The following is a 13,847-nucleotide window of genomic DNA, read 5'->3' as shown; positions in this document are numbered from 1 at the left end:
CAGAGCACTTACTGTCCGCGGTTTTGAGCGGAATGCCGCAGTGATCACCAGGGCTTCACAGATAGTTCTTAGTCTCTCAGTTCAGCACATCTGCACAAAGACCAACATAATGCAGGGACAATGACCCAGAAATAGGGACATATTTGACATAGATATCTTATAGAAATGTGGTAGAAGTACATGTTCTGAAGGATATGAAGTATGAAACTCAAATATACTCTCAATCTGTTAGAGCAACAAATCTAGACAAAGCCATAAATAATGGGGGGACAAAGGCCCAAAAATTGGGACATATTTTTAATATTGCTCTTAAAAACTGAGAAAGTTGATAGAATAATAGGTTTTACATTAGTATGACTTTTCTGAAGAGCATGAAGTTTGAAACTCAAATGCCTCTCATTATTTTCTGACTTCAATCCACAATGACATGCCAGTTTTGTATATGTTTTTGTAACATTTTTTAACATCTGTCAAATATGTTTTAGGATGAATGTGTTGTTTTAGTTTGTTATTTCGAAAATCAGTCTTGAATATTCATTTTTTACTGTATCTTTAAATTTTAATTGAGTTTTAGTTAATTTAGATGATGAAACTAAAGGTATAAACTTTTTTTGTTACATGCAGTCCACATCTGATGAAGGTTTTAATGAAAACATACTGTATAAAGAGAGCATTTATGGTATTTACTTTTTTTTACTTTTTTGGCTGAATAAAGTTAGAATTATTATTTTATCAGTGGCTGAGTTTGTTTCCTGGATACATTGGACTATTCTAGGAAAATCAATCTATGACATACACACTAGAAAATGGTTCACATGAAATATGTCTACATAGATCTGAATTTGAACTTTCACTCCAGTGAATCTTCAGAACACAGGATTGCAGCAAGGAACTGAAATCATTCTCCATACAACCAACTGAACATCAACTACAGTAATATGAGATCATAAAACTGTTATTTGTAGATTTATTATTTTTGGATGTAGTGCACTTAGTGATCAGGCAACCAGTTATATGGATGGATTATTGCTTGTAAATATACAGCTCTGTCTTACCTGTTTGTGTTTGTTGGTCATTCTTCACTTAACTGACCAGCAATCTGAGGCATGCAGTCTGTAAGTAAGCCATTCTATATCATTGGCCTTAAATGTGTGACAATATTAACTGGAAATAATATCATATGCAGTTGCTAACAAATAAAGTGGAGGTTGGATGTTAATGAACACAGCCTGTGTTTTGTATGCTGCTTACTTACATTTCCAACCTTACATCTAGCACTTTATAAGTGTAACCTGACACACCCAGTGGATGTAAGGCATTCTGCAGTGGTGTAGTCTTTTCCTTCTCCCAACCAGTAAGCATTCACAGTTGCAATTCATTAAAACAAACACTGAGGGAGTGCCTGCACTATGTTTACATCTCCTACATGGATCCAAGTATTCGAGATTCAGCATTTCTAATCAGTTCACACCTCATTTGCATCTTCACCATGCTAACAGCTCTGAAACTGCACCATATAAAAAGGCAACCAGGTAGCTAGGCAAACTGAAGGTGAGGAGACTTGTTTATGTGGAGAAGACTGAACACATTCTATTATTTGGGATATATCTGCACAGAGGATTAATGAACTTCAGAAGGTATGCTTGCACTTTGTCAGCTACATACTGCATATGCTGGGACTTAATTAAGAAAAATCTGAAGCAAAGGCTTGTACACTTTTATCTGTATGCATTAGTTAGAAGTGTACTGATGCCATGGGCATGTTTGTCAAGACATTTCACAAGCATACATGATTGCCAATACCTTAAAATGGAATGCTCTGTGATAAATATGTACAAATGTTTCAGGGACAGTTCATTTGATAGCACTTTTAACATTTCAAAGAGGGTTTGTTAGCAAAATGTGTCATTTACTTTTCTTTTTTGGGAAAGCAAAGATGCATTTCTCTTATGGCACAAACAAGGATACGTTGCTATTGTTACTCTCCTCTTTTTTGCATCTAGTCTGTTTTCCATATTTCATATCACTAGATTGCTTTATGTTTCTCCAGTGGGTAATACTGATATGCTACCTTTTGTGTTTTTTTTTCTGGGAACAGTTATTTTGTAGTTATATGATACTTATGTGTATTATCCTTCTGTTGTCTTTTAGGACACCTGGGAGTATGCCGCCCTGGCATGTCAATCCTCAAAGACCACCATTCACTGATGCTGAAAATCAGGTAATAGTGGAGGCTTTTAGGCAATATGTTGCCTTCCTGCTTGAAGGATACAGGGAGATATGGCACACAGAATGTAAATTTGGCGGCGGATTGTGGATGATGTGAATGCCGCGGGTGGCCACAGCAGGATATCTGAGCAGGTGCACCATAGGGCCACTGAGGGCCACACCTAGGAGTATGCCACCCTGGCATATCAATCCTCGAAGACCACCCTTTACTGATGCTGAAAATCAATTGATGGTGGATGCTTTTAGGCAACGTGGTGCCTTCCTGTTTGAAAGGATACAGGGAGATATGGCACACAGAATGCAAATCTGGTGGCAGATTGTGTATGATGTGAATGCCGTGGATGGCCACAGCAGGACATCTGAGCAGGTGCACCATAGGGCCATTGACATGATCACATCTGAACAAAGGACAGCAAGTGCAGTGGGCCGAGATTGTACGGGTACCAGGGGAAGTTCTGCTGTGGAGCCACCATTAACACCAAATGAAGAGTTTCTGTCCACTGTCAGGGATCCAGAGATCTCTGAGGTCAGTGCAGAACAGCATGTATTGTATGTCAGAGCAACAGTTTCAGGGACAGCAAGCATGTCCCAGGAGGAGCTTTCAAGTAGGCATTGGTATCTCAAATGGTGAATACTGTTGTATAGTAAAACAATTGCAATCTATGCGTTACTTCTGTGTTACCAGAATCCTTTTTTTTGGGAGTGGGGATTGAAGATTGCTACAGTTAACAACACATTCTTATTCACTAGCTTAAGTTGGAGTTGTCAGCCAAGTTCTTGTTGAAATTATAGTTAATAGACCTATAAAGGGGTAAAAGTATTACCCCCTGTTTTACTGTTAATTGTGATGATGTTGCCCTTAACTTTTGCTTAACGTCTTCCAGGACCATCTGGCTTGCAGAGGAGAACCTCATGTGCAGGTGGTAAGCCAAACATGACATGTTTATGTTAGTACTGCTGAGCAATTTAAAGAAATATTTTACTATGTGATGTTGATGTCAGGACTATTGTGTGTATTGCTGTACTGTCTGTAATAGTGGTACCACTGTTAGTTGTTAGCATATATTGGACTATAGTAGTGTATGTATTAATTGTTTCCTGTATTTGTTGCTATTTATCACAGGTGATCCTGTCAGTGGAAGTAGGGGACTTCTACCACCTGATGTCAGTATATCAGCAGACACTCATGATGAAGATGATGGCCAGACAGAGGCACAGTCGGGGTTGCAGAGGTTGAATCTGACAATGAGGTTGACATACAGCTATCTCTTGCAATTCCATTGGACACAGCCAGTAGGCCTACACCTACCCATTCCAGTCAGCCCTCACATAGTGGACAGGTGGAGGGTGAAGCCATTGATCAGGGAAGTTTGGTTCCTGTAGCTTCAGTGCCTGTTGACTCTGGCTTTAACCAAAGTGTTGGTGAGATGCCATGCAGTAGGGTTGTTAGGGGTGCCCAGAGGAGGTCTGCTGTCCCTCCACCAACTGATCCAGGTGTCTTTTCCCATTCTATTCGACGTATATTTAAGGCCACCATGGAGGCACAGGCACATTACCATAGCTGGTCCAGACAAATGCTCAGGGATGTAGATGTGGCATAGGCTGACATGCATGACTGCCTCCTCCATGTTGATGATTCAGTGGATCAGATGAGTGACACATTGGAGTGAGGAGTTGATGTGATGGAAAAGGGGTGTCTGTCATGGAAAGAGCATTGTCTGTGATGGAGCATCTGCTGTGAGGGGGAATGGCATCCTTGTGGACATATGTCAGCCACAACATCTGCTGTTAGCCAACAGGGCTATGCTCAATCATGCTGCCATAGTAGCAATACTTTCACTGCTCTTCCAGTGGGTGAGCTGTTCACATCCAGATGTGGCAGACCATGGGGTCATGGTCCTGGGCATCCCAGTCAAGGGAGCTCATCCAGCAGATATGATTCACGTTCAGGTAACGACAGTGCATCTGACCATGGGCATGGACGTTCTAGTGCAACTCCTAAAAGAGCCAGTTTTCATGGTCAGGAATGGAAATGATGAAATTCCACCTCTACCTTGCATGGCTCACACCTATCCAGCATAGCAAGATGTAGAGCTAACACAGAGCTTGTCTGTGTTCATGCAGACATTCACACAACAATTTCACCTGGAGTACCCTTACAGACACACACACACACAACAGTTACATGGTTCAGCCATGCAGCGTAAAACTCATTTTGTCTCACTGGCCATGTGTTGGTTTATCCAAATGTCTGATGCTTCTCTTTCTTACACACACTCACTTACCTTTTCTGTCAGCCTAGATGTCCTACCCCATACACACACAACACCCTGTCAAGTGATGATAACTGTGCCATATCCATGTTTTTTATCTTTTGGATTCAGGGATACATAAGCTTTGTGTCTGATGCTCAGGGTGCATAGCTGACTTAGTGCTTAGTATGTCTGCATTTGTGGTATTGAACTGGTAATTGTACCTTTGATTTGTATTGCTGTTAGAATGTTTGGCAGTTGATAGGATCAACATTTTTCAACTTTATTGTGAATGAGGTATGACTGTGTGAATATTTGATGCCTGAGGCCTACTACTTAATAATGGACACATATATGTCAAACACTGTAAGTCCCTGCTGTCACATGTTAAGATCATTTATGTACAAATGTCCTGCCTTTTACCTGCTTACAGTACCACATAATGAAATACAAGGATATGCCACTCATTCATATTATTGCACAATACACTCCAGGTTCAGGACTTACCTTGTAAATGCAGCAGTTGCCACAGTTTTTGTTCAGGGCTGACTCTGTCTGTTGCAAGCAGTACACAGCCAATACATGAGGACATAAAGGTTGTGAGAGTAGCCTGGCATCAATGTTACTATATGTATGTGAGTAGGGTGATGGTTTTAGGCCGTTAGGCAGTGAGTGAGTGTACTATGCATTTTCTCTTAGCAAAGGCAAGGCTATGTCGGGCACACCTATGTCTGCCTAGACCCACAGCAACTAGTGTTTGCCCTCTGATCCTCATCTGCCTGTGGCTGTGGTGACCTTGGCATTGGTGGTAGGATGTGTGCGCCTTCCCCATGTTGATCCTACTGAAGCTGTTTTCTTAGGATGATGCAGTTTAACATGGCACATACTGTGAATATTTCAGTACATGCCCATGGATTGTACTGCAGGGCTTTCCCAGATCTATGTGGTTTGAGCATATGCCTCATTATGGCATTCTTCAGTGGGTGTGTGTGCAATTCTGATGGATGTCATCAGCCACAGTTCCAGTGCATAACCTGCATCATCCAGTAAATGACTCTGTGGGATATCCCCCCCTAGTGAACATTTGATACAGTTGGGAGGTGTGCCAGATATCTGAGTCATGGTCACTGCCTGGGTTGCCAGAACACACATTCAAGATGATTCCCTTGGCATTACACATGACTTGGCAGTTAATAGGGTGGAAGCCCTTTCTGTTTATGTAAAGGCTAACCTGTTCCCAGAGTTGTGCCTTAATTTCTGTATGTGTGCAATCCATGGCACCGAGTACTTCAGGGTATTGTGCTACAGGGTAGAACTCCTGCATATTTCTGGCTCTTTCCGCAGGAGTATGGGGAAAACATATGTGGTCACTGGCTTGTTGGAGCATATCATTCAGGAATTGATGGTGGATCCTGGATGTTGATGCCTGTGACACCCCCACCATGCCCCCTGTTGGTCTCAGAAAGGTACTTGTAGCTAAGATTCTAAGTGCTACACAAACCTTTGTCTCCACTGTGATGGGTTCTCCTCTCTTGGCCCTGACTCTTAGTTGAGGATGACAGAGGTTGCAGAGCTCCTGTAGTGTGTCTCTATCCACTCTGTAGCACTCTACAGTTTCCACATAATGCAGCTGTGATATGTCAAATGGGACCTGAAAACTCTTCTCTTTCTTGGCCTAAGTCTATTGGTGGCAGCAGCAGCAGCATAGATTACAGCCTGTTACACTTGCAAATGCATTAAAGCAGCAGTAGCCCCTAACATTCTTTCCATGTAGACTTCCTTCCATGGATGTATTCCAGTAGGTCTTGGAATATGCAAGGAAAACCAGCACTGAGTCTACATGGTTGCTTTATACCTTGTTGAATAGCTCTTCCATGTTGGATTATTTGATTAGCATACAATTCAGCTGCTTATGCTGTAATTAGCATGCCACAGTGTTACCTTGTTTGCACGGTGGTGCACACCTCTACATAGCACTTACTGAATCTAAAACACTGTTGGCACTCACATGGTAGAAATGGACTGTGTAGATTTTATTGAATTTGGCTGCAGATCACAAAATTATTACTATTCTAAGAAAAATTCAATATGTAAGTTTTCCTTAATATAAATAAATCTAAAATCCTATTTGTTGACATACTGACAAAGCTCAATGCTCAGAATTAATCAATAAATCCATAAATGCATATTTAATTATCTTCTTTAATCTCATTAGTGTCTGTGTATTAAACATCATATGTAGATACAGAAGCTATGGGTTTCCAAAAGGGGTGGCACTAATGACTTAGTGTTGAAATCTACTGCTGTCTGCACCAAATATGGAATGAATTGCTGGTGGAGATGTCAGTAATTTAACAGTGTAGCACTTGCATCATGCTGTGCAGTCCAGAAATCTACACAAGGCCAGATTGTTACACATATGACACTATGTTGCACAATGTCTGCTGTTGGTGCTAGACACTATGTCTTACAGCCATGTGACTTGTTTTGAATATAATAGATTACCGAAACATTCCATTAAAATGAGTCAAATTAAGTATGAAAGGCATAGGTGACCTTTAAATGTTAGCCTCTAAGCCTTTTCATAGGATTGTAAGATCATAAGAAGTTACTAGATTATCAACCCAGAGGGCATTAGGATGCAGGAATCCAGACTTGCAGTTATATGAGTAGACCAGCATAGCAGGATACTGCACATGTTCAGCAAGATATGTGTCTTTAACATCTCTGGAATACCATTGCTGCAGCTGTGTGTAGAGGAATCAGAAACTGTATGGGCCAGATTCAATAAAGCCTACAGTAAGTGCACATAATATGCATTTAAGAACATTCTTAAGTCATGTTTTGTGTTTTCTAGTCACTCAGAAAGATTACATTAAGGTTGCATGTAGTCTACACTTTGTGGTAACCTTTATGAATTCCTGTCAATATTTAAAGCTGCAAAAATATCAGTAGGAAAACTAAAATTAAGAGGAAGAAGGTGTGAGTTATGTCTGTGTTGTCTGTTCACTCAGAATGGTGTACACTTAGTGCAGACATTATTGAATCCCAGGGTATATATAGCTGGAAAGCTGTGGACAACATTATTGTTAATTGTATGAAGCAGATGTAAGCAGAATGCTGCTGTCAGTTCAGTGCCCAAGGTGTCTTTGTGTAATCTGCATGTATAAATGTGGCAGTTATAACTATTGTAAATTTATTTGGGTCTATATTATAAGATCAAAACTTTAGGTAGTTGAATACCTAAAGCTTGATGTGTAAATATTGAAAGCTAAAAACTGTGAACGTCCACTTCTACAGATTTTTCACCAGTGAAAAAATTTGCTTGGCCGTTATGTGGAATTTGCCCTTTTGTCCAATGTAGAGCGATCTCAGAGTTGGTATATTTAGCTAGGGGTGGGTGGGGGGTGAAACCCCCCACTTGATTTGGGTTTAAAAGTTTTTTTTTTTTTTTATACAGCCAAGGGATTTTTTCCATGTGTGGAAGTGGCCATTCATATCTTTTAGCTTTCGATATTTACAGATCAAGCTTTAGGTATTCAACTACCTAAAGTTTCAATCTTATAATATAGACCCATATATTTGGGGCTGGGGCTTAACAGTAGAAGGCTATAGCAAAGAAATAAAGATAAAATGTTTTAACTGTGGTCCTATGTAACTGACATACTTAGCTGTATGCAGTTGTTATAAAACATTTTATGTTGAATTGGAAATGCAGACAGTACTTTGAAAAAGAGGTTTTGTGAACACTGTTATGCTATAACTAAAGACAATTAGAATAATGCCTATTTAGACACAAAAAATTGTCGTTCATTTGAGAAATTTCAGTTTGCTGTAATGAAAAACATCCCAAAGAGTCTTGGGATAGACCCTGGGATTTAAGAATGGAGTATGAAACAGTTTAACAGCTTAGGTTAAATGCTGACAACCACGCAGGTTTGAGTCACATTATTTCAGTTAACAGTGTCTTAAAATTATGTGCAGCAAAACTGTAAATATTAGGTATTGCTATTTTACATGCAATTGAAATGAACATTCTTTTTTTAAGTTTTTATTTGATTTTACATATTCCAACAATAATTCAAAAATATGAAAAAAAACTATATACAAAAGTCCATAACAAAAAATATATGCACTAAACCATCAGTACTTTTCTAATAGATCATTCAATTTCTGCCAGGCTATGTATTGGTGAGTTACATTTCTAGTTCTCATTTTTATGGTCGATACTTCATTTCTATAAACAGATTTGGCTAGATAGATAAATCCACTAGTAAAAGAGAGAGTAGCTTTCCATTTCTAGTTTTTAGTTATAACTTTCCTACTAACAATAGCTAGGACAGACCAAAGAAGAGGTATTTGTGATATTGGAATAATGTCTGGGATTGGGACATTGAACAAAATCACGAAATCTGTTATAGTACAATTATATATCTGACCACAGTGTTTCACAAAAGCTTCTAAAATCAATCCAGAAAAATTACAATATGCTGCATTCTATGTTCACATGAACCCAATCTGCATCAAGGGCTTCATTACTTCTCCAGCATTTTATTTTTTTCTGATTTATATATAACAGCACTTTTGTGGGTATTTAGAAAAGTCTATGCAAAGATTTCTATGTATAAATCTTATAGTATAGAGAGGACATTGATTTTCCTGCATATTTTAAGGATAGTTTCTGTCTTTTCTCAGAAAATTCTTCTTTATTTATTTTTTTTTAATAATTCCAGTATGATAATTCATGGGGCACAAAATCATTTCTAATAATCTTATATATGATTAAGAAGTATGACTTACCTTTAGATGGATTATTATTTATATTAGAAAAGAAATCTATGATTTTTGGAATAGTTTTAGTTTGGATATCTAATTCTATTTTAATTTTGTCTTGAATATATTCCTTACATGTTTGTATATCTAACCAACTACTATTTTCCAGACTGTATCTAGCAATCAAATAATCAGCTGAGTGTATTTTATTCCCATTCAGAAATTGATGCTAATAAATTGCATTACTACTCTTTAAGTCATTTTCCTTGTATTTATTTATTTGTTTATTATTTGTTTACTGGGAAAGTCTGACTGGGAGAGAGCCCATTTTCAGCAGAGTCCCGGAGAAAAGCGCTCCAGATGCATGTCACTGGAATTGTATTAAAAGATATTAAGCATCCACTTGTGAAAGCTATAGGAAATAATTTTATTAGTAAAGATTTGATTAGATAATTCAAATTCATAAATCTCTTGAATATTAATAGAACTTGATTTATGAAAGGGTAGAGAATAAACTTATATTTTTCATTTAATATATAGTCTTTTAAAATCCTAAAAATATATTGATGTCCAAATATGTATAGGTTTCTATTGTAGATTTGTTATTGTTTATTAGTATATTTTCATGTATTGATTTCCAACAGGAAGCATAAGAGGAGTCAAGCCACTGGAGTACTACCTTAGTAATTGCAGATTTAGAATATAAGTCAGTATTGGAGAAATCAATGCCTCCCACCTCCCAACTTTTGATGTGTCAGTCTAAGGAGATTCTTGATTTTTTGGGATACCATAAGAACTTCAGTAAAATAGATTTTTAAACTTTTTTAGAAGGAGGAAGAATTAATGATTAACTAGAGAATAAGATTTTTGGTAAAATTATCATTTTGATCAGTGTAAGTCTATCCTCAAATGTGAAAAATAATTTATTCCAATTGTGTGTTAATGTGGATATTGCATCAATTAGGTTTTGGTAGTTAACTAAAATTGATCTTTTTATTGTTAGTCTCAATAATAATTCCAAAGTATTTTAACTGTAAATTGTACTAGCCATTTTTTTATGAGTTTAATTTAGTGGTTATACCTTTGTTTACAAGCAAGGTTTTTTTATTGTGATTAAATTTCAGACCTGAAATCTTTTCAAAATAGTCCATACAGCTAACTATATGATCCAACGAGAGTTCAGTATTACCACTAGTGACAGAATGTCGTCAGCAAAAAGTTGAACTTTAGAAGGAAAAATTCCATTTATTTTAGAACCTTTAATGTTTATATTAGATTTTATATAGTTAGCAAACATCTCTATAATAAGTGCAAATAGCAAACTGAATAAAGGGCATCCTGTCTGGTACCTTTTAAGATATTAAAGGGGCTAGCTACAAAGAAACCTATTTTGACAAAAGAAATTTAGTTATCATAAAGCCTTTTAATTAACTTTATGAAATCAGTTGAAAAGGTATATTCATTTAGTACTCTGGACAAGTATGACCAATTCACAGTCAAAAGCTTTATCCATATCTAAGCTTATTATGGATAATTCTTTTTTTATTTTTGTTTGCCATATCAATCAAAGAAAAGTCTTGTTATATTATCTTGAACTTTCCTAATAACTATAACCCAGTCTGATCTTCATTTACTAGACCAATGAGCATTTTATTTAATCTTTTACCTAATATAGACACAAACATCTTGCAGTCTACATTTAAAAGTGACAGAGGGCGATAAGAAGAACATAGAGCATGGTCCTTATCTGATTTTAAAATGGGTGTAATAAGAGAATATCTCCATGATGGGGGAATATTAGATGTACTCTTAACTTCTTCAAAAGCATTTAATAACATTTTTAAAATGTCAGGTAAATATTTATATAGCTAAGGAATTATACCATCTATACCTGGTGCTTTATTAGTTTTAGGATTTTTAACTTTTTTTTAATTCCTTAAAGGAGAAAGGCTTATCAATCTTGCTTTTCTGTTCTTTTAATATTTTATTGTGTATGTTCTTTAAAAACTATCCAATAAGTTGCTGCTACTTAGGTTTAACTTTGTTTTATTAATTTCTTCATAATATTTGCTAAAACATTTTAATATATCGTTCAGCTCTGTAACTTTAATAGTCTTATTCCCTATTTTATAAACAATCTCCTTGATATGGTTTATTTTATTCATATTTTTAAATCTAATAGCTAGTCTATGAAGGCTCTTGGGGTTTATTGAATATGACTGTAATTTAATTTTTTCTAGATAATGGAAAACTTATGATGTAAGATTTCTAGGTATATCTGATTTAGATTTTTTAGCTGTGTGCTTGCAACTTTATCATTGGGTTTAATGTTTAATTTTAATTTATCAAGTTCAGCTTGGAGAGCATTTAACTCTTTATCCCATTCCTTTTATTACTAATATTCCAGTTGCTTACTTTACCATATAAGTGAACTTTTAATGTGTCCCATAGTATGACATCAGTGACCTCAACATTATTGTTAAATTCCATAAATTGATTTATCTCTTTTAATAACCATTCATTAAAGCCTTTTATTTTAGTTATATATACTAGACGTCTTTGGCAAAAATTTAAATTGCTTGGACTTAAAGTTAATTTAAATGTACAGGTGGTACCTCACAATTCAACCTCCTTGCAATTCAACTGTTTTGCATTTCAGCCATGCTTTCGGCCGCCTGGGCATACCGCAATTCACTGTCTTTCAAGTCAACCCAGAAAGGAGGATGAAAAGTTGTTCATTGTTTCCTGTTGTGTTGTTTATGTAGTGCAGTTGTTTCTTTTAAGTGTTGCAGAGAAGTGAAGAAATGGGGCGAAAGAAGAATGAAAAGAAGAGTGATACTGGCAAGAACATTGGAAATAAGAAAGAAATGAGAGGTAAAATTGAGAGAGGAGGTAAAATAGGAAGAATAGCAGAACCGAATGGCATACCTAGGTCTACTTGCTCAACATTTTGGAAAAAGGAGGGCATCATTTGTGGTAATGTGTCAAAACAAGCAATACAGGTTTTGGAGAAACACAGAAAAACAATTCATGAAGATATGGAGAAAATGCTTCTTGTCTGGATCCAGGAGAGGCAGATGAATGAAGATCCAATAACTCAGATCATGATCTGTGAGAAAGCTAAGCTCATTTTTGAAAACCTACAAAAAACTCCAGGAGGAAGCTCACAGCAAACAGAGGAGCAAGTAGGGGATGGTTCCACAGATTTTAAAAAAGAAGTGGCATCCACAGTGTTCTGAGACAAGGAGAGGCAGCTAGTCCTGACAAAGAAGGTGCACAGACATTTGTCAAGAAATTTGAAGAACTCATAGAGAGAGAAGGCTATCTGTCAGAACAGATTTTTTAATTGCAATGAAATTGGGCTTTTCTGGAAGAGATTGCCAAGTTAGACTTACATAACACAAGAAGAAGCTAGGATTCCAGGTCACAAACCCATGAAAGATAGGCTAACACTCCTTCTGGCAGAAAATGCCAGTGGAGACTTCAAGATGAAACCTCTGCTGATGTATCACTCAGAAAACCCAAGATGCTTTGGAAAAAAAGATTATAAAATCAAACTACCTGTAATGTGGAAATCAGACATCAAAGCTTGGGTAGACCAGTCAGTTTTCAAGGATTGGATTTTTGAAGAATTTGCTCCAAGTGTCAAGAAGTACCTGACAGAGAACTATTTGCCAATGAAAGTTGTTCTGCATCTGCCCACCCATGAGAGTTAGAGGAAATTCTTCAAATAAACTATGATTTCATCAAGTTTCAGTTCCTGCCTCTCAACACAACTTCTCTCATTCAGCCTATGGATCAACAAGTCAATTCCTGCTTCAGGAAGCTCTACACAAAAGCACTCTTCTCAAGGCTCTTTGACATGACCCATTCTTCAGATAAAATACTGAAGAAATTCTTTAAGACTGAGTTTAACATTCTTCATACCATATCATTCATCAAAAGTGTCTGGGATGGAGTGTTGCAGAAAGCCGTTCATGCAGCCTGGAGGAAACTGGTTCCTTCCTTTTCCTGGGACAAAATTGTGGATGAAGCAGCTAAAGATGCTGAAGCAGCTGAAGTACTTTAAGACATCATTTACACAGCAGAGTACCTGGACATAGGGGAGGTGGATGAGGCAGATATGGAGGAACTGCAACAAGTTCATGATGACAAGCTCACAATGGAGGAACTTAGAGCATTTTGCAATGAGCAGTTCAAAGAAAAAGAAAGGGAAATTTCTTCTGAAGATGACGACTCCAGGGAAAAAGGACCTATGCCAACAGCTTGCAATAAAAAAATGTATCCAACTGGGAAAAGGTGCAAGCTATGATCTTCAAGCGACACTTCAACACAGGTGACATCAACAGGATGACAGATTTGTTTAACAACACAATCATGCACCATTTCAAAATCATCCTGAAAAAGAGGGAGAGACAAATCACCCTGGACATTTTTTTCACCTGCACCTGCCAAAAAACAGGGGGAACAGGCAGGACAAGGTGAAGAAGAATTCCCTTCCAACAACTAAATACTAATTGAACTCTGTAAATAGTGTAAATATGATGACTCATGTTCAGTTTTTAACATGGACACTGGTGGGGCTGGACAGAG

The 13,847-nt window shown here is 37.2% G+C and overlaps 1 protein-coding gene across 2 annotated transcripts in view; it reads left to right on the top strand.

Annotated features, from left to right (window-relative positions):
* The window catches only part of STUM (stum, mechanosensory transduction mediator homolog), a 729,290-nt gene that overhangs the window by 374,644 nt on the left and 340,799 nt on the right, over nt 1-13,847 (top strand). The gene's annotated exons all lie outside the window — the stretch shown is intronic.

This window comes from Protopterus annectens, chromosome 1.part2 (genome assembly GCF_019279795.1).
Source record: "Protopterus annectens isolate FY-2018-M chromosome 1.part2, PAN1.0, whole genome shotgun sequence".
Taxonomy (NCBI): domain Eukaryota; kingdom Metazoa; phylum Chordata; order Ceratodontiformes; family Protopteridae; genus Protopterus; species Protopterus annectens.
This window is presented reverse-complemented; position numbering and strand designations above follow the sequence as displayed.